Source organism: Eretmochelys imbricata, chromosome 4 (assembly GCF_965152235.1).
Source record: "Eretmochelys imbricata isolate rEreImb1 chromosome 4, rEreImb1.hap1, whole genome shotgun sequence".
In the NCBI taxonomy this organism is placed as follows: Eukaryota; Metazoa; Chordata; order Testudines; family Cheloniidae; genus Eretmochelys; species Eretmochelys imbricata.
The window spans coordinates 144,840,300-144,861,943 of NC_135575.1; the positions used below are offsets into that span (position 1 = coordinate 144,840,300).

At 59.3% G+C, this 21,644-nt stretch overlaps 1 pseudogene; it reads right to left on the reverse strand.

The window, feature by feature from the left end:
- Positions 1-604: 604 nt before the first annotated feature.
- Positions 605-21,644, reverse strand: part of LOC144264368 (retinol dehydrogenase 13-like) — a 47,807-nt pseudogene continuing 26,767 nt past the window's right edge.

Genomic DNA, 21,644 nt, shown 5'->3' on the forward strand with positions numbered 1-21,644 from the left:
CTGGGCCTCTGTGTAGGAGCTGGAGGGGGGGACATGCCGCTGCTTTCAGGAGCTGCTTGAGGTAAGCACTGCCCGGAGCCTACACCCCAACGCCCTCCCGTGCCCCAACCCCATGCCCCAGCCCTGATCACCCTCCTGCATCCCAAACCCCTCATCCCCAGCCCCACCCCAGAGTCTGAACCCCCAGCCAGAGGCCAAGCCCCAACCCCCTGCTCCAGCCCTGATCTCCCTCCCACCTGCCAAACCCCCAATCCTAGCCTGGAGCACTCTCCTGCACCCCAAACCCTGCAGCCTCACCCCAGAGCCCACACCCCAACCCACTAAGCCAGCCTGGTGAAAGTGAGTGAGTGAGTGAGTGAGGATGGGAGTGCGAGTGACGGGGGCGTGGGAGGGCTCGGAGAAGGGGCAGGGAGTGGGGCAAGGGGTGTTTGGTTCTGTGCGAGTAGAAAGTTGGCATCCCTACCTTGCAATGGCTCAGCTAATTCCCACCTTCCTGGCTTCTGCGCGAGCCCCCGCGACCCCATCTCCCCTCCTGCTCGCCCGGGGTCCCAGCTCCCGCGGGAGTAGCCGGGTGCTGCAGGGCAGGGGCGACGGGCTCCATGGCTCACATGCCCCTGCTCTCAGCGAGGCCCGTCCGTCGCTCCGACTCTTCCCACAGCTTGCGGGCCAGGCCCGGGTCGCGGGCAGCCGCAGAGGGCAGCATCAGCCTGCAGTCGCTGTCGAAGTACTTCCCCGTGACACCCGCGACCTCCTCCGAGACGGCGCAGTAAATGGTGCTGGCTGCTCCCTCCTCGGCAGACTGGAGAGAAGGGGGGTTAAACAGTCTCAGCAGCAGCTCCCCACCCCGCCAGCCCCCCGGCACTACGCAAACCCCACCTGGCAGCCAGAGGGGCAGAGCTCAAGCCCCCCACCGAGGCTTTGATGCCATCGCAGCCCCACAACTGCAGAGACAGGGAGCAGTGAGTGGGACCAGGGCCCCGCAGCAGGGAGGGAGGGACAGCGGGGCGAGGCACAGTATGGGGGGCTGGGCCCTGGGGTGGGGGGGCAGGGGGAGGGGCAGGGAATAGGTGGGGGTGGGGGCGAAAGGGGCAGTAGGTGGGGTGTGGGTGAGGGGCAGGGAATAGGTGGGGTGGGGGCGAGGGGGGCAGTAGGTGGGGGGTGGGAGCAGGGGGCAGTCGGTGGTGGTGTGGGCGAGGGGCAGGGAATAGGTGGGGGTGGGGACGAGAGGGGCAGTAGGTGGGGTGTGGGCGAAGGGCAGGCAATAGGTGGGGGTGGGGGCGAGAGGCGCAGTAGGTGGGGGTCGGGGCGAGGGGGGCAGTAGATGGGGGGTCGGTGAGGTGCAGGGAATAGGTGGGCGAGAGGGGCAGTAGGTGGGGGTGGGCGAGGCGCAAGGAATAGGTGGTGGGGTGGGGGCAAGGGGGGCAGTAGGTAGGGGGTGGGTGAGGGGCAGGCAATAGGTGGGGGTGGGGGCGAGAGGGGCAGTAGGTGGAGTGTGGGCGAGGGGCAGGGAATAGGTGGTGGGAGGGGGGCAATAGGTGGGGGTGGGTAAGGTGCAGGGAATAGGTGGTGGGAGGGGGGCAGTAGGTGGGGGTGGGCGAGGCGCAAGGAATAGGTGGTGGGGTGGGGGCAAGGGGGGCAGTAGGTGGGGGGATGGGTGAGGGGGGCAGTAGGTGGGGGTGGGCGAGGGGCAGGCAATAGGTGGGGGTCGGGGCGAGGGGGGCAGTAGATAGGGGGTGGGTGAGGCGCAGGGAATAGGTGGGCCTGGCCTGGCCTGGCCTGGGGGGGAACAGCAGCCGGCAGACCCCAGGGGAAGCAGAGCAGCCCGGAGTGCTCCTCGGGAGGCCCCCAGCTCTCAGTGCTGGGGTCACCCGCTGGGAGGGGTGCTATCTCCTTGCCATGCTGCCTGTCCTCGAGCAGGGGGCACCCCCCAGACAGTGGGGCACGCTCCAGCCGGGGGACAAAGTCCCTGCACCCAGGTCCAGGCAGTTGTGTTAGCTGGCTGCACTGTACCCTGCGGGGTTGGGCTGTGTCTACACTAGGCATTAGGGGCCCCAAGGCCGGTAGCTAACTCCTTTTTAAAAGCAGCCTTCTCTGTCGTCTAGCCGGACCCCCCCCCTCCCCCGCCCAGCCATCCCACTGCAGTCCTGGCCAATGTGCCCTCTAACTTTTTCCATCCATGTGCAGAGTGAATTTTGCTATGTGCACCAATGTGGAGCTGATGTGTGGAGGGGGTGGGGCTGAGGATTGGGGCAGGGGGTTGGGGTGTTGGGGGGTGATGGCTCTGGCTGGAGGTGCGGGCTCTGGGGTGGGGCCGAGGGGTTCAGAGTGTGGGAGGGGGCTCAGGGCTGGGGCAGAGGGTTGGGGGCGGGGGTGAGGGCTCGGGTGGGGCCAGGGATGAGGGGTTCAGGGTGTGGGAGGGGGGCTCAGGGCTGGGGCAGAGAGTTGGGGTGCGGGGGGTGAGAGCTCCAGCTGGGGATGCGGGCTCTGGGGTGGAGCCAGGGATGAGGATTTGGGGTGCAGGCTGCCCCGGGGCTGCAGCGGGGAGACGGGACTCCCCCCAGCCCCCTCTCGCCGCAGCAGCTCCGGGGCCGGGGAGAGGCGCCTCTCCCCGGCTGCGCGGCCCTGGATAGCCCGCTGTGCGGCCGGGCAGCTTCGAGGGAACTTAGGTCCTGGCCTCGCCTCCATGGCAGCTCTGGCCAGGGCAGCAGGGGCCAGGTTCTCTGGTCTCTTCGGGCTCAAGCATTGAGGCCCAGTCATGTCCCCTGGGCATGGAGGAGAGGAGGGCTCCTTAATGGTGGGAGGGTTCGAATACCCCCCAAGGGGACTTGGCTCAGTCCTGCTCCGTGCAGAGGGTGACGTGCCCTGGAGGTGGGAATTAGGGTAAAGCCTCCCTCTATGGCTGCTGCTACTCCCCCGGGTTTACTCTCTCCGTGGCGTTTGCTCGGGGATGCTCCTGAGGGACCCCGGAAATGCCCCCACCTCCCGGTGTGACTCCCTTCCTGCAGCACCCTGGCACTCAGAGCCTGTGTGCCAGAAGCTCCCCACTCTGACCGCAGCTGCCTGGACCCTCAGCCAGCCCCACTGAGCTAGACCCCAGGGTCAGACCTTCCGGGGGCAAGGTGCGGACCGAGCTTTTGGGGACCCCGCTGTAAGTCAGCCCACAACAGAGCCAACTGGACACTTGTGCCCTGCCCCCCGAGGGTCTGCTCTATTCACTCGCTGGCCCTATGCTGCCCCCATCCCGCAGGGCCATTGCCGTCTGCCAGAGCAGCCTATGCCCTCCAGGCCCCACACACTTCTGGGCTTTGGGGAGAGTCCATCCTGGGCCCCCCACTGCCCCGCCATTGCACGCACCATTAAGAAGATGCCGGCGACGCTGAATAGCAGGCGAACCAGCCAGTTGAAGTGGCGCATGATTTGTGTCTTCACGATGCCAGGGTTGAGGGAATTGGCCGTTACCCCTGCGGAGGAGCAAAGTCAGTCACTGCATGGGCTCTGGGAACCACGCCGGGGGGCAGCACATCGGCAGGGCCTTATAGTCAGACCCCTGGAGCCCTGAGGGGCGGGGGTGAGTTTTGTACTCGCGGATCTAGAGCCGGGAGCCTGTTTATTCCTCGAGCAGGTGCAGCCCGGACACTCCCACGTGCTTTCCCCTGCCTGGGAGGACACCTGCCACAGGGGGGCGTGCCCCTTCCCGAGGAGCTGGACTGAGCCCCACTTGTGCCCAACTACCTGCCTCCCCGGTGCTCGTTGGGTCAGGTGACCAGGCCTCATATGATGATGGGGGGGTAATTAGGATCTAGGAAGGAGCTGAGGGCAGGCTCCGGCAGCACCTCCCCAGCAGAAAGCCCTGGGGAACAGAGACAGCTGGGTTCGGGGGAGCACGAGACCTGCAGGGGGTCCCCCGGGGCCGGGATGCAGCTCTGCATGCCAGCCAGGTGGCACGAGCACGAGACCTGCAGGGCTGGGCAGGAGCAGCCCTTCCGCGGGGCACTTGGCCGGGCAGCCTGGCGAAGCAGCTCGGAGACTCTGGGGGTTGAACTCTTTCTTTTACGCTAATAAAACAGGCCCAGGCGGACGAGTGACTCAGAAGCCCCAGGTGCCGTGGCCTGTCTGGCAGCAAAGAGACTGGGCAGGGCCTGGGTTTGGCACAGATGAGGCAAGAGCTATCCCAGCTCCTTCTCAAGGGATTCTCCCGCCTGGGTCTCACGCTTCCAGGGTGAGGCAGGCTGGGAACGCCCACAGCTGCACCCCAGCTGGCCCGTCCTTCCCTCGGAGACGCTGTGGGGCACAGGAGCCTCTGCCAAACTGCCATCAGCGCCCCCCGCTGCCTACACCCCACTGGGACATCGGCCCTGCTGTGTCCCCACGGTGCCATGCCAGTGACTGAAACCCTGAGGCAGGGCAGCTGCTGGCACCCAGTGGCTACAGCAGTGGGCAGAGGGAGCAGGCTGGGGGGCAGCCATGCCTGGGGGGTGGAGGGGAGCTATCCAGGCAGCCTACATGGTTTCTGGATTAGGCCTTCCGGGACAGGGGGAAATCACTTCAGTGGAGTAGAGACCATCCAGCCCTGCGCGGGGAGTGCCATGGGGAAAGGAGCTGCGTCTCTCTCATAGGCATTGAGGCGTCTCCGGGCCGTTCTGGCCCCCCAAGCTCGGGTGCCGATGGCTCTGCTTCCCCAGAGTGGTTCTGGGATGCTTGGCTTCCAACCCTGCTGCCCGGAGCAGTGGCAGCTCGCCCCCCAGGTGATCGCTCACCACAAGGGCACCTTGTCCTAGGCCAGGCCCCAGCCCGCCGCCTGACAAGCATGGTGTGCTCAGAAGGGCACAGACTCGGTTGGGAGAGGCTTGTGGGGTAAAGCAGCCAGGGCTCCATGGCCTCTGTATCCCGGGTTTCTGAAGTTTGAGTTTTGCTGAACTCAGCATTCAGGAAGAGCCCGAGACACGCCAGGGTAGCCTGACCTCTGCAGGTGTAACCCCCACACTTCCGGGGTGTGGGGTTCTGTCCTCGCTAGTGGCACCAAGACCACTTAAAGAGAGAGAGAACGTGAGTCTCTCAACAGCCAGTTGGCTTTTAGCTCCTGCAGCAGAGGTTCCTGCACTAAGCTCCAGCGGTCCCAGGTTCAATCCCGCCCGCCGGCGACTGGGGTCTGCCGGTGTTACACAGGCACAAAGGGTTTGTCAGTAACTGATGGTCAGGCCAGCTCAGATACCGAGACAGGTTAAAGCAGGGGGCACCTTGCAGGTGGTGACTACTGTGGTATCATGGGGGAGGGGAGACGAGCTCAGAGAACCATAGAGTTAGAAGGGACTGCAGGGGTCATCTAGTCTAACTCCCTGCCAAGATGTGCGGTGTCTGACCCATCCCAGACAGACGGCTCCAGCCTCCTTTTGGAACCCTCCCGTGCAGGAGATTCCACGACCTCCCCAGCCGTCTGTTCCATTGTCCTCCTGTTCTTACAGTGAGGAAGTTTGTCCTGAGATTTAATCTAAATCTGCTGGGCTGGAGTCTTTCAAGTACCTGAAGTCCACTGTCATGTCCCCTGTTAATCTCCTCTTTTCCAAACAAACATACCCATTTCTTCAGCCTTTGCTCATAGGGCTTGTGTTGCAGTCATCCCTTTGATCATCTTTGTTGCTCGCCCCTTTCCAGTTTCTATACAGCCTTTCTGGACATTGGTGACCAGAACCTCAGCTGAGGCCTGCCCAGTGCCAAGTAGAGCGGTGCTGTCACCTCCTGAGACTGGCATGCGAGGCCTCTGTTAATGCAACCTAAGCATTTGCTTTTTCTGCAACAGCATCGCATTGCTGTGGAGGTTGTGACCTACCCCGACTCCCAGATCCTTCTCAGCCGTGCTGCTGCCAAGCCAGTTCTGCCCCATTCTGTATTTGTGCATTTGTTTTCTCTTCCCTAGGTGTAGCACCTCCCTAGGTGTAACCTCACATTTGTCTTTGCTGAATTTCATGTTGTTGTCTATAGCCCAGTTCTCCAATTTATCAAGATCTCTCTGGAGTTTAGCTCTAGCCTCCAAAGTGTCTTCAACCTCCCCAGCTTTGTATCATCTGCAAACTGGATCAGTGTGCTCTCTATACTTACAGCCACGTCATTAATAAAGATGTTAAATAACGTTGGACCCAGAACAGATCCCTGTGGAACCCCACTTGAGACCTTCCTCTAATCTGACATCATTCCATTAATAGTTACTCTTTGTTTGTGGTTGTTTAGCCAATTATGTATCCACCTAATGGTAGCTCTGCTGAGCCCACATTTCTCCAGCTTACTTATTAGAATGTCATGTGGAACTGTGCCAAAAGCCTTAATAGCCGGGTATATTATGTCCACCACCTTTTCCCCATCCACCAAATCAGTTACCCCGTCAGAGAAGGAAATCATGATTTGTTCTTGGTAAATCCATGGTGGCTGCTGGTGATCACCCCTTCATCCTCCAGGTATTTGCAAATGGAATGTTTTATACATGGCTGTCGTAGCTTCCCAGGTATGGAGGACAGGCTAACTGGTCAATAGTTCCCTGACTCCTCCGTTTTCCCCCTTTTAAAGATGGGCACCACCTCAGCCCTTCTCCAGTCTTCCGGAACCTCTCCTGTCATCCATCAGTTTGTAAATATTATTGACAGTGGCGCCAAGATTTCTTCTGCCAATTCCTTCAGTGCCCGGCCGTGAACGGCACCAGCCCTGCTGACTTGAATTCATTCAAATTAGTTAGAAGATCTCTGGTTCTTTACTTCTCCGGTTCTGCATCCCTTCCCCTTTATTGCCTATGGTAACTTGACTAGCTGTCTGGTCAGATGACATTTTTGTGAGCAGACTGACGCAAGGTAGGCATTGAGCATCTCTGCCTTCCTATCATCTTCTGTTACCAGCTCACCTTCTCCATTGAACAGCGCACCCACTCCATCCTTGTGCTTTCTTTTTTGTGATGACGTATTTGCACAACCCCTTCTTGTCTCTAACCTTCCTTGCCAGTTGTAACGCCTTCCTTGCCTTGGCTTTCCTGATTTTGTCCCTATACGCTCACGCTGTCCCATGTATCCTTCTGCGACGTTATGAGTGTAAAATTTTTAATATCTCATTGAAAGGTGACACAGGCCCAGAAAGAGTTAATTAACTCACAGACTGACATGACCCATGGCCAAACTTTAAAGACAGGTTAGGAAGAGATGTAAATTAATAGAGCTTTGAAATGCAGCTGGCATGGTTAGAGATAGAAGGGTAGATGTTTCCTCAGGTCTTGTGATGTAAGCAAACAAGTCTTCTCTAGTGTTAAAGCTTTGATTCAAAGATCAAAAAAGGGGTGTTAATATTTAGGAAGATACTTGAGTGAAATAAGAAAAGGAGTACTTGTGGCACCTTAGAGACTAACCAATTTATTTGAGCATAAGCTTTCGTGAGCTACAGCTTACTTCATCGGATGCATACTGTGGAAAGTGTAGAAGATCTTTTTATACACAAAAAGCATGAAAAAATACCTCCCCCCACCCCACTCTCCTGCTGGTAATAGCTTATCTAAAGTGATCATTCTCCTTACAATGTGTATGATAATCAAGTTGGGCCATTTCCAGCACAAATCCAGGTTTTCTCCTCTCCCCCCCCCCCCCCCACACAAACCCACTCTCCTGTTGGTAATAGCTTATCTAAAGTGACCACTCTCCTTACAATGTGTATGATAATCAAGGTGGGCCATTTCCAGCACAAATCCAGGGTTTAACAAGGACGTCTGGGGGGGGAGGGTAGGAAAAAACAAGGGGAAATAGGTTACCTTGCATAATGACTTAGCCACTCCCAGTCTCTGTTCAAGCCTAAGTTAATTGTATCCAATTTGCAAATGAATTCCAATTCAGCAGTTTCTCGCTGGAGTCTGGATTTGAAGTTTTTTTGTTGTAATATCGCAACTTTCATGTCTGTAATCGCGTGACCAGAGAGATTGAAGTGTTCTCCGACTGGTTTATGAATGTTATAATTCTTGACATCTGATTTGTGTCCATTTATTCTTTTACGTAGAGACTGTCCAGTTTGACCAATGTACATGGCAGAGGGGCATTGCTGGCACATGATGGCATAGATCACATTGGTGGATGTGCAGGTGAACGAGCCTCTGATCGTGTGGCTGATGTGATTAGGCCCTGTGATGGTGTCCCCTGAATAGATATGTGGGCACAGTTGGCAACGGGCTTTGTTGCAAGGATAGGTTCCTGGGTTAGTGGTTCTGTTGTGTGGTGTGTGGTTGCTGGTGAGTATTTGCTTCAGGCTGGGGGGCTGTCTGTAGGCAAGGACTGGCCTGTCTCCCAAGATTTGTGAGAGTGTTGGGTCGTCCTTCAGGATAGGTTGTAGATCCTTAATAACACGCTGGAGGGGTTTTAGTTGGGGGCTGAAGGTGACGGCTAGTGGCGTTCTGTTATTTTCTTTGTTAGGCCGGTCCTGTAGTAGGTGACTTCTGGGAACTCTTCTGGCTCTGTCAATCTGTTTCTTCACTTCCACAGGTGGGTATTGTAGTTGTAAGAATGCTTGATAGAGATCTTGTAGGTGTTTGTCTCTGTCTGAGCGGTTGGAGCAAATGCGGTTGTATCGCGGAGCTTGGCTGTAGACGATGGATCGTGTGGTGTGGTCAGGGTGAAAGCTGGAGGCATGCAGGTAGGAATAGCGGTCAGTAGGTTTCCGGTATAGGGTGGTGTTTATGTGACCATTGTTTATGAGCACTGTAGTGTCCAGGAAGTGGATCTCTTGTGTGGACTGGACCAGGCTGAGGTTGATGGTGGGATGGAAATTGTTGAAATCATGAGTGAAATAGTATCATTGTCTATATGTCTCTTTGAAGGTTGTGGTAACCGGTATCTGAACTGTTTAATGGATAAATTATCCTGTGATGTTTGGGAGAAGGAAAGTTAAGCCTATTGTTTTCTCAGGCCAAAAGGCTGCAGGAAATGTATAAAAACCCTGGGACACGTTCCTTCTTCATCTCAGATCTGCTTTGGGTTTCAAGAGGGGGAAACCTTAAGCCACAAGGATTGAGATCCCCAGGCACTGGCTGGAGTCACCCTGAATATGGACATTGGACTAAAACCTATGGACTATTTCTAAAAGGACTTTTTGGCAACTACAAGCTCATCTCTGCTATGTATCTGGACCTCAAGAAACTGAACTCAAATCTGACTGTATATTGATCTTTTAACCAACACTCAGTCTCTTTTCTTTTTTAATAAATTTTAGTTTAGTTAACAAGAATTGACTATAAGAGTGTATTTGAAATAAGATCTAAGTTTTATATTGACCTGGGTGTGTGGCTGGTCCTTTGGGATCAGAAGAACCTTTTCTTTTATATGACGAGATAAGATTTTCAGTAATCATCGTCATATCTGACATGCATGTCTGGATGGAAGCCTGAGGCTGGATACTTTAAGGGAACTGTGTTGTTTAGACTTCTAAGTAACCAGGGAGGCACTACAGAAGTCGTTTTGTGCTGGCTTAGTAAATCTAAGTATTGGAATATCCACCAGCGTTTGGGGTTTTTCTGCCCTGTTGCATTTGCAGTTCACCCTAATTGAGTGACCTCAGCTGGCTCCCACAGACAGCATCATCACAACTTCCTTGGTGACATGCCCCTTCTTCCATTTCCTGGATGGATCCCTTTTCGTTTTTAAAAACTCCCTGGTAGTCAGATCCTACAGGTCAAGACCAAGGACCAGAGACCTAGTGGGAGCCACTGGAGATCACACGGCCCACTTGCTCCCTGGGAGAAGCAGTGTGTAATACATTCTGCACCAGCTGCAGGCTCTGAGTGGCCTTCAGGTGCAGTTAGCATGACCAGATGTCCCCATTTTATAGGGACAGTCCCGGTTTTGGGGTCTTTCTCGTATATAGGCTCCTATTACCCTCCCACCCCCTGTCCCGATTTTTCATATTTGCTGTCTGGTCACCCTAGGTGCACCCTATGTGGAACCAATGGCACTGACCAACTTTCAGGGGACGTAGGCCTGGAGAGCTACTATGGGGTCTTCCACCGAGGGGCCAGCTCACAGTGGGGCAGGAAGGGCCTTAAACAGCAGGGTGAGAGAGCGGGGGTTAGTGACAGCCTTGGAGTGACAAAGGCCCCTGAGAATGGATGATCAGACAGACTTTCTGCCATCTAACATGTGATCACGTGAACAGCGTGGGCACCCAGAGGTAATCACAGCTCCCCCAGGGCAAGGAGCCAGGCCTTGAGGCTGCACTGTGCATCACGCAGGCCCAAGCCAGAGGGATAGGTTTGCAGATGAAAGCAAGGCTGATATAAGGACATGATGAAATGAACAAGATGCAAAGATCATGCCCAGCTTGTTCTCAGGGACAGCTGTCTCCCGGGAAGGAGTCACCACACTGAATGACTCAATGGAAAGGCCCAAGGCAACAGAATTCAATGCAGCCAAAGCAGATCCCAGCTGGGTGAGAAATGCTAGGGCTCACAGCGCTGAAGAGCTGGGAACACATGGGGCGTTTCTCACCTGCTCCGGGCATGCCCGTGAAGCTGTAAGAGGAGATGGACCCAGTTCCCCTCTCACTAACACTGGTGTGGATCAGTGGAGCTGCCCCAGGTCAAAACCACCAAATGGGGGGAGAATCAGGCACTGTGAGATATGGAGAAAATCACAGCGCTGAAAGAGGCCTGGGAGGGCAGAGATGCCAGTCAGGGCACAATGCCTGGGGATCAGAAACTGCAAATCCTTAGCGCCATTCTGGCCATGCCGGCTGCCAGGGCCAGTACCATGGGGAAGAGCTGAAGGAGCACGGGGCTTGGCCATGGCAAGTTCCCCCAGAGTCTGTAGGAGAGAGAGTCCAACCCAGTGCCCTTTTCTAGACCCAGCAAATGGACAGAAGAACGGGGGAAAGTTAGCCCAGGATAATGAGCTCCAGACAGGTGACTTGCCAAAGTCTGCACTCCATCCAACTCGGTCTCCTGTTGCTGACAGTGGCCAGCACCAGCTGCTCCAAAGCAAGGAGCAAGAACCCTGGCAGGAGGCAGTGACAGGATAATCTGCCCTGGGGGGAAATTCCTGACCGCTGATCGTTAGAGATTCGTGTGTGCCCTGACGCAGAAAAGTTCCCACCCTTTATTCTGTAACTCTGATTGTTCTCATTATCCAGGTGACCCTTCACTGTCCCCTGCTAAACTCTTGGCCTCAACCACATATGGTGGCAGTGGGTTCCACAGGCTAATTACACACAGTGTAACAGTATTGCCTTTGGTCAGTTTTAAATGTTCTGCCTGTCAGTTTCATTGACTTTTGCCTTGTTCTTGTGTTGTGGAGGGTCAATACAAGTGCCCCATTTGCTCGGTCCCATTCGTTATGCTGCCCCCCAGTATTCGTCTTCTCTCAGAACAAAACACCCCCTCGTTTGCCAGGAGAGCTGCAGGAGGGCTGAGATCATGCAGGGGCTGTTCTAATTTCTGTCTATCTCAGGTGCTATCACTGTAGCATCTGAAGCCTCACAGCCTGAATCTTCAGTGCCTTGATCCTCACAGGCCCCCCATGCACCAGGCCGCGTTACAGCTACTGGTTCGGTTATACCTTGTTATGGGCCAGGCCTGGTCACCACCTTCCGTTGCGGATAGGTGTCAAGAAATCATTGTGAGGAGGTCGCTGAAACAATAGCAGTAGCCCCCAAAACACAGGCACATGGAAGTGGTGCGTAGAAGCTAAAACATGTGGCCCAAGAGGACTGGTGGAAGGGTGGGGCGTGGGGGGTGAGAGAGAGGGAGGGCATGTTGAAGCAGCAAGAGAAAGCCAAGTCAACAGTAACAGACAACTAGTAATGTGGCCATGAGCGAGAGCTCAGAGAGACAGCTCTTTGGGCGCAGAGTGCTGGCGGTAGGCAGGCCTGGAGCAGCAAGCAGACGCTGGCTCCTGCTGTTTGATTTCTATGTTCAGGGGTACAGGGCTTCGTACACCTTTTGTAAAGAAACAAGACTGCACCAAAGAAATCCCTGACTCTCACCAATTCATCCTCTGACCTGGAACAACGAACAAGAGCCCCAACTTCTGCTTAGCTTCTCAGGTCACAAAGGGCAACACTGTTATCCCCATGGGTACAGAAAGAAACCGAAACCCAGAGATTGATTTCAGTGGATGTTAGGCACCAAAATACCTTTGAAAATCTGGCCATTGGGTCTTGATTTCACTGTGGCATCAAGAGAGGTTTGGAAATTTACATGGACAGTGAAAACAACCCAAGTTACAGAAATAAAAGCTGGTAATTCCTGCTGCCTGGTTAGCCCAGCCTTGCCCCAGACCCTCGCCAGCTACACAGGACCAGTGGGGCCACATGGGAATTGCTGTGAAGTCAAACCCCACCCCACTCCCTGGGGTGTGCCCCGGGACCCTGGCAGCTTCTCACCGAGTCCTAGAAAATGTCCACGGTGCGGTGTCCTCCCTGGCGCAGGAAGCAGCGGAAGGGCTAGCAGAGCTCACGATGGAATGAGCAGCCCCCGGCACAGCCAGCCTGGGAAGCAGACAAGCTCTCACTCCCTCACTCCCCCCCTCCAACCCCCTGCTTACACATCTTCCTGCAAAGCTCACAGCCCCCCCGGAGTTGCTCACGTGCGAGGAGGCCGTGACACCTAGCAGCATCTGTTCTTTACCTCGAGGAGTCACACCCTTGACATCGCTGGGGAGTAATTTGGGAATGCTGCAAGCACAGACTCCCTCTCCCCCCCTTCCCCCCCGGGTCCCACGACTGGGGCGAGTCAAGTGAGTGCAGCTGCCCAGTGGAACAAGAGCCGGGACAGAGCACCCACAGCTGCGGTAACTGGGCCAGGGGCTGTCTGCAGGACAGGGCAGCTCTTAGATGGCAGGGATTAGGCTCAGGACCCTCCTCAGGGAATTCAGGGCTGGGTGGGACCACCCCCCGTGAGGCCTGTCTGCTGCAACCCACCGGGCCCGGGACAGCGCCTCTGAGTCACAGGGCCAGTGGCCATCACTTCCCTTTCTGCCAAGGTGCTGCGTAAATCCAGGGGGGCGTGAGGCGCGAACACAGCTGTGGGAGGGTTCAGGAGGGGCCACGGGGCCCTGGTCTCTTGGGGGCACTGGCCTCTGCCGGCACCAGGGCGGGATCACACTGACCCGTGCCCTGCAGCCTCCTGGCCAGCTCCTTGGTGAACAGGACGTTCATGAGCTTGGTGTTCCTGTAGGTCTGGTGAAAGTTCTTGGTCCTCTCCTCCCCGGTCAGGTGCTTCACGTTGACCATGCCCTGGAAGTGTACGAAGGACGAGACGTTCACGATGCGGGCGGGAGCGGACGCCTTCATGGTGTCTGTGCGGGGGAGGGGAAAAGTGAACAGGCAAGTCAGCGGGTGGCGCGGGAAGGGGGCTCCCACATGGGAAGGAGGGGCCGGGGAGAAGCCCCAGCTCAGAGAGACCCTTCGGCAGCAGACGGGGGGTCAGCTCCCAGCCGCGGCACAGCCAGAGCAAGACCTGGGTCCATGCCCCAGGGGAATGCCAGGGGCAGCCGGGCAGCCCTCTCCCAGCCCAGCCAGTCCCCAGTTCCTGGGGCAGCCCCTTCCCCAGCCCTGCAGTGCCCAATGCCGGGGGCAGCCCCTCCCCCAGCCCAGCGAGTGCCCAGTTCCTGGGGCAGCTCTTACCCAGCAGCAAATTGGTAAGAAGAAACGGGCCCAAGTAGTTGGTGGCGAACGTCTGCTCCAGCCCCTCAGAGGTGATGGAGAACGGCAAACCTGGAAGAGAAGAGGGGACTGGCACAGCAGGCCCTGGCTGGCAGTCGGGGGTGGGTGGCTGTGTGTGCCATTCGGATTCGTGCTCCCTGCCCGCCACAGCCCCAGGCTGAGCTGAGACACCTGCTTTCCTGCTAAGCTCTGTCTGTTCACTGGTGCCACCCCCCAGGTGTCCGTCCCAGCCCCGGCCGGGCTGCGTCCTGCAGGCACCCAGGCTGAGTGCTCCGCTGCAGCGCCTGGCCCAGTGGGCCCCGATCCCTGATGGGGTAATTCAGTGCTACTGTCAGACAGGGAATAACCTTGGCGGGGGATCTGCCGTGGGCTGGGTAACGAGCAAAGCTCTCCCAGCCACCCAGGGAGACCTGGCAGCTTCGGAGAGACGACATGTAGAGGTCACCGTGGCAAGGGCCAGCCGCGCCATGTGCCCGGTTAGCAATGGGGCATTGGACTGGTGCTGGGCACCTCACAGCAGGTCCGCGTGCTAATGGAGACTGGCTGTTGGGAAAACTGGGCAACAAAGGTACCCGGCTTGTGAGCTCCGCTGTGAAAAGCAAGTGGACAGTTGTAGGATGTGACCGTAACCTACGACAACAAACGCAGAGGGGCAAAGGCAGACAGGCTGAATGAGTACAAAGAGAAAGGCCTCATGACGGAACTCAAGGACTGTGCGAAGACCGGGCCTGGTCAAGGAGAACAGCACGGAACCAGAAATCAGGGGATCCAAATCGGTGCGTTGGAAACTAGACCTTGCTGCTGGACAGGGTAACGAGGGGACGGGCTGGGATGACACCGGCTTGGACTTTAACAGCAGCAGCAGCTCCAGCCTGTCTCAGCGAAAGTCTTCTCCTTTCCCCAGAAGCACAGTTATCACCGTGGTTGATACCCTCTAACAGACTGTCAGACCAGGGAGGTCATAAAAACTCTCCCCCGCGCAAGGGAAAGGGAACAAGGGATGGTGTCACCATGGAAGCCTCACGCAATACTTGCTTGCAGTGTAGCTGTAGCTGTTTCGGCCCCAGGATATTAGAGAGACGAAGTGGGCACAAGGAGGCTGAGGTGGGTATTGGTCCTATAAAGGCCTCACCCATCTTGTCTCTTTACTTAATACTTGACATTTCAAAGGTTTTCGCTGTTTTCCCCTCTTTTCTGTATCTTTAATAACCGGCTAAACGGATGCTTAATGGGGTGTTTGCCAGGGCGCTAAGCAGGCTGAGGTCTGTGTGTACCAAACCCCAGACCTGGTTTAAACACGGTATAATGTGGCTGGGTTACATTAAGACCTGTAGCCCATACAGTTCATCTAAACGAATACATTGCTGGCACCCAGTGTGGGGCTAGAGGGTTAAACCCCTGGAGGTTGCTTTCCTGTACCTGGAGGTTCTTCGAGATGTGCAGTCCCGGGCCGTATCCACGCGTGGGGGACGCATGCAGACCTGCATGCACTGTAGCTTTCCTCCTGCTCCAAACTGAGGGCACAAAAGGCCGTGCAGTCTGATGCCTCTCCAGTTCCTTCTCTTACAGCAAATCCAGAGAATCGGCAGTAGAAGGGATGGAGAGTGGGTGTGGGATACAGACGGGACCACACATCTCAAAGAACCTCCAGTTACAGGTAGGTCATCTCCATGTCTTCTTCAAGTGTGCAGGAGATGAGCAAGCAGGGAGCAAACAGGAGGTGGGTGGGAGGAGGCAGACCTGTCTGTAGTACCGCCGTGCCCACAGCTAGACCTGCCGTAGGAGGCTGGACCAAAGCATAAGGTCTCATGAAGGCGTGTGGGGCGCTCCAGGTGCCTGCCCTACATATCTCTAGTCGGGGTACGTCTCTCGGGGTACAGCAGAGGTTGCTTGAATTCTGGTGGAATGGGCCCTCACCCCTTCCGGGGGAGGCACGTGGCTAGTTGGTGACAAAGAATAAGGTAGCCAGGGATCTATTTCAAAAGCCACTGCACAGATAGAGCTGGACCCCTTGATCTCTCTGCTATGGAACAAATAGTTGAGGTGTCTTTTATCCTTTGTAGATAAAAGGCCAGTGCCCTTCAGACGTCCAGAGAACACAGCCTCCTCTCTTAAACTGAGGCCCACGGCTTAGGAAACAAATACTGGTAAGTGGATGGTTGGACTCGTCTGAAACGACTGTAGGGATGAATCTTGGGTGTGGGCGCAGGGAGAACTTTTCTTTACTGAAGGTAACGTCTGACAAATCCACCGTGAGCGCTCCCAGCTCCCTGAATTCTGGCTGATGGTCTTACGACTGGAAAGGCCACTTTCATAGAAAGATGGGCCACGAAGCACACGTCTAGAGGTGACTTCTCCTTTTCTACATTGATACGAGCAGGGTCCATGTTACACCCTTACGCTTTTTGTTATTATCCTGAACCTTGTACTGGCAAGTACGAGCAAAACATCCCCATCCATTATCCTGTTGGTCCCCCCTTACCTTCGGAGATTCCCTCTCCCATCTCCTAGGAATGTCTTCAGGCCATTACTCTGGGTGCTACTGCGCGATCCTCTCCAGTCAGGAATGTGCTTACTTGGGGCTAGCTCATGCCTGCCCCGCCCAGGCCTACTCTGCTTCACGGTCTCTCCTTCATACAGTTAGCTGTGCCAGGGGCTCCAGCAAGGCCTACAGGGAGTTCTGCAGGCAGGGCTGGGAAGACGTGGCTGGTATCTGGGCACAGGGGAGGGGGGTTCTGCAGGCAGGGCTGGGCAGACGTGGCTGGTATCTGGGTGCAGGGGAGTGGGGTTCTGCAGCCAGGGCTGGGCAGACGTGGCTGGTATCTGGGCGCAGGGGAGGGGGGTTCTGCAGGCAGGGCTGGGCAGACGTGGCTGGTATCTGGACGCAGGGGAGGGGGGTTCTGCAGGCAGGGCTGGGCAGACGTGGCTGGTATCTGGGCGCAGGGGAGGGGGGTTCTGCAGCCAGGGCTGGGCAGACGTGGCTGGTATCTGGGCACAGGGGAGGGGGGTACTGCAGGCAGGGCTGGGCAGACGTGGCTGGTATCTGGGCGCAGGGGAGGGGGGTTCTGCAGGCAGGGCTGGGCAGACGTGGCTGGTATCTGGACGCAGGGGAGGGGGGTTCTGCAGGCAGGGCTGGGCAGACGTGGCTGGTATCTGGGTGCAGGGGAGGGGGGTTCTGCAGCCAGGGCTGGGCAGACGTGGCTGGTATCTGGGCGCAGGGGAGGGGGGTTCTGCAGGCAGGGCTGGGCAGACGTGGCTGGTATCTGGGTGCAGGGGGAGGGGTACTGCAGGCAGGGCTGGGCAGACGTGGCTGGTATCTGGCGCAGGGGAGGGGGGTTCTGCAGCCAGGGCTGGGCAGACGTGGCTGGTATCTGGACGCAGGGAGGGGGGTTCTGCAGGCAGGGCTGGGCAGACGTGGCTGGTATCTGGGTGCAGGGGAGGGGGGTTCTGCAGCCAGGGCTGGGCAGACGTGGCTGGTATCTGGGCTCAGGGGGAGGGGTACTGCAGGCAGGGCTGGGCAGACGTTGGCTGGTATCTGGACGCAGGGGAGGGGGGTTCTGCAGGCAGGGCTGGGCAGACGTGGCTGGTATCTGGGTGCAGGGGAGGGGGGTTCTGCAGGCAGGGCTGGGCAGACGTGGCTGGTATCTGGGCGCAGGGGAGGGGGGTTCTGCAGCCAGGGCTGGGCAGACGTGGCTGGTATCTGGGCTCAGGGGGGAGGGGTACTGCAGGCAGGGCTGGGAAGACTCTGCTGAAGGCCTGTCCCCATCCCTGCGCGATGCCACCAACCTGAGACTCCGGCGTTATTGACCAGAATGTCCAGCCGCTTCTCCTCCTGCTGGATCTGCTTAGCAAACCGCCGGATGGAGGCCATGTTGCTGAGGTCCACGATCCTCAGAGGCACGTTTGGGTTCCCGGTGGCCCTCTGGATTTCCTCCGCGGCCCGCCTGCCCCCCGCTCTCTGCTGCTGCAGGCAAGGATGGTACGGGCATTCCTGTGGGCCAGGTCCAAGGCGACGTATTTCCCGATGCCTGTGGGCACAGGCCTGCGTCACATGGTGCTGGTTACACTGGCTGCTCTAACGGCCCCTTCTGCCTCCAGAACTCAGCCCCTTTGTTTGCCCCAGTGCCCGACACCTCTCTGCCATTCCCTGCCAACATCCGCCCCCTCCCCGGCACGAAGGAGCAGGTCACTGGAGAGCGAGGAGGGTGCGGGACACAGCCGGGGAGGTCCTGTTTTCTTGCAGGCATCTCAGAAGAACTGGGCTTGCAGGAAGGGTTGAGCGGAGGGCCCGGGCAGTGGGGCAGGAAGGAGAGGGAGCAGGGGGGAAGCAGACAGGGAGAAGCAGGGCTTCCAGCAGTGGCCAGGCTGGAGCAATGGCAGCGGGAGTCCTGCAGATCCCAAGGCGACCGTGGGAGGTGGTGGGAAAGGGGTGAGGAGCCTCCCCCCAACAAGGGAGTAGGCCCCGGATGCCCTGCCCGTAGGAACAGCCACCCCCGGGCCCAGCGGCAGGGCTGGCTGCCCAGAGGGGCCGAGCAGCAGCACTGATCGACCCGCACGGCGTGGGGCAGTCAGAGCATCTCGGAGGACACCTCTGTCCCAAGGAGCAGAGGGGTCTCGGTGCTGGCCCTGGGGAGCTGGGCCCCCTGCCTGCCCTGCCGGCGAGGGGCAGCACTCAGCTCCCTTGGGCCTGGACTCGGTGTGGGGAGGGGAGAGTGGCCAGATGGGGCCCCCGGGGGGAGTAGGGGGAGGACAGCCAGACGGGATCCTGGAGGGGGAGCGGGAGGACAGCCAGACGGGGCCCCGGGGGGGTGGATGAGGAGGATGGCCAGATGGGGCCCTGGGGGCGTAGGGAGGACGGCCAGACGGGGTCCTGGAGGGGGAGGGGGGAGGATGGCCAGATGGGGCCCTGGGGGCGGGGGGGAGGACGGCCAGATGGGGCCCTGGGGGCGGGGGGAGGACGGCCAGACGGGGTCCTGGAGGGGAGAGGGGGAGGATGGCCAGATGGGGCCCTGGGGGCGGGGGGAGGACGGCCAGACGGGGCCCCTGGAGTGGGAGGGGGAGGACAGCCAGACGGGGCCCCGGGGGGGTGGATGAGGAGGATGGCCAGATGGGGCCCTGAGGGAGAGGGGGAGGACGGCCAGATGGGGCCCTGGGGGTGGGGGGAGGACGGCCAGATGGGGCCCCGGGGGGGTGGATGAGGAGGATGGCCAGATGGGGCCCTGGGGGCGGGGGGGAGGACAGCCAGACAGGGTCCTGGAGGGGGAGGGGGGAGATGGCCAGATGGGGCCCTGGGGGCGGGGGGGGGAACGGCCAGATGGGGTCCTGGAGCGGGAGGACGGCCAGACAGGGCCCTGGAGTGGGAGGGGGAGGATGGCCAGATGGGGTCCTGGAGGGGGGAGGGGGAGGACGGCCAGACGGGGCCCCGGGGGGGTGGATGAGGAGGATGGCCAGATGGGGTCCTGGAGGGGGAGGGGAGAGGACGGCCAGACGGGGTCCTGGAGGGGGAGGGGGAGGATGGCCAGATGGGGCCCTGGGGGCGGGGGGGAGGACGGCCAGATGGGGCCCTGGAGTGGGAGGGGGAGGACGGCCAGATGGGGTCCTGGAGGGGGGGAGGGGGAGCGGGAGGACGGCCAGACGGGGCCCTGGAGTGGGAGGGGGAGGACGGCCAGACGGGGGCCCTGGAGTGGGAGGGGGAGGGATGGCCAGATGGGGTCCTGGAGCGGGAGGGGGAGCGGGGAGGACGGCCAGACGGGGCCCTGGAGTGGGAGGGGGAGGACGGCCAGATGGGGGTCCTGGAGGGGGAGGGGGAGCGGGAGGGACGGCCAGACGGGGCCCTGGAGTGGGAGGGGGAGGATGGCCAGATGGGGTCCTGGAGCGGGAGGGGGAGCGGGAGGACGGCCAGACGGGGCCCTGGAGTGGGAGGGGGAGGACGGCCAGACGGGGGCCCTGGAGGGGGATCGGGAGGACGGCCAGACGGGGCCCTGGAGTGGGAGGGGGAGGACGGCCAGATGGGGTCCTGGAGGGGGAGGGGGGAGCGGGAGGACGGCCAGACGGGGGCCCTAGAGTGGGAGGGGGAGGACGGCCGGATGGGGTCCTGGAGGGGGAGGGGGGAGCGGTGAGGACGGCCAGACGGGGCCCTGGGAGGGGGAGGGGGAGGACGGCCAGACGGGGCCGCGGGGGGGTGGATGAGGAGGACGGCCAGACAGGGCCCGGGGTGGGGGGGGGGGAGGGGGTTTCACTATGTGGGTATTCACTGCGTCACCCCAGCTTTAGTTGCCTTCTCTCCCTCAACTGTTCCCCCCCTGGCCTCTCCCTGCCCCGGCTCCTCACTCAGTGCCTCCGGCACACCCCAGCCTGGACTGCCCAAACCCCCCTGCCGGGCCCAGCATGAGGCAATCGCTGGAGGGCAGCCAGCCGCCTGGCCCCCCCCGGGCGCTCGGCCCACGCCCCCCCGCTGACCCAGGCCGTCTCAGTGCCTGCCGGGGGCAGGCTGCGTCAGCGGTGTGCGGGCCAGGGCGCCCCCCCCCCCACGGCGGTCACAGGCTCGGGCGGGTCGGTGGCTGCTCCATGCAGGTCTCTCAGATTTGGCAATCAGCCCCCCTTCCCACCCACTGCCCGTGGGGGTCCAAGCTTCCCAGTGTGCCAAAGGGGGCAGAGGTCCAAAAAACAGGGGTGAAAATAGAGCCTCCGGGGCCGGGGGGGGGGTGGGGGGTGGGAGCGGGCAGGGAAAGCGAGCAGCCTGCCGGCTCCATTCTGGTTTCTGACTCTTGGCTCCGGCTCTGACTCTGGCTCACCCTTCGGCTGAGGCTTTGGCTTCTGACTCCAGTTCTGCCCTTCAGCTTGGCCCCTCGGCTCTGACACCAGCTTCACCCTGAGACTGGCGCCTGATTCCTGGATCTACGCTTGGCATTTCCCCGGGCTTCCACCAGAGCCGCCAGGCAAGGCCCTGGCAGCTTGAGCAGCCCGGAAAAGACCAGGCATAGGAAGGGTGCAGGCTGAATGACGTGGAGGTCCCTTCTGGAACCACCACAGCAGGACCCGTAGGTGCAGACTCTGTGGGTGCTCCAGCCCTGGAGGCGTGGGGTGGAGGGGGGCAGGAAGAGGCGGGGCGGAGGGGGGCTCGAGGAAGGGGTGGAGCAGGGGGTTGAGCAACCCCCAGGGGAGAGGCAGTTGGCACCTCTGTCAGCACCCCCTCCCAGTGCCTGGTAGTCCAAAGTGCAGCCAGCCGCTGGCAGCACTACCGGCAAGGACTCAGAGGCTCTTTTACAGCTGAACGAGCTGGGGTGGGACCACTTAGCCGAGGGGCCCGGAGCGAGCCATGCATCGGGCCTGGCAACCGACTAACAGAACGAGGGCAGGCAAAGACGTGTATCAGCCAACCCCCGCTGAACCAGCCCCCTTCCCCCCATGTGACTCCAGGTAATCTGCCAGACCCCGAGCCAACGCAGAGTGACCAAATTCCATCCCAGCTCTCCGCCGATGAAACGGACCGGCACCAAACCCAACCGAGAACCTCTGCCCCTCTGGGTCAGACAACTCCAGGACCCAGGTCCAGCAGCAGGGCCAGAGCTGGGTCAGTACCTCACTCCACCACACCATGAGCCACCCCACTGGAATCCTGACACCCCCAACTGGAGCACCCCTCCACTTCGTCTGACCCTCCCCTTCAGCACCCTGCAATGCCCAGCCTCCACTTGGAGGCATTGGTCGACTCGGACACAGCTGGTAACTTCATTGATCAAGAAATTGTCAAGGGTCATTGGGTTCCTACCCTCCACAAGGACTCCCCTCAGCTCGTTGAGACCATCAAGGGGTCACCTCTCTGTTCAGAGCCGGTCACCTATCAAACAGCACCTCTGGAGATCATCACCAGCAGCGGTCACCGGGAATCATGGAGTTCAGGGTGATCTGTGCCCCACATTCACCAGTTGTCTTGGTGCCCCTTGGCTTGTTGCCCATGACTCCCTAATTGGCTA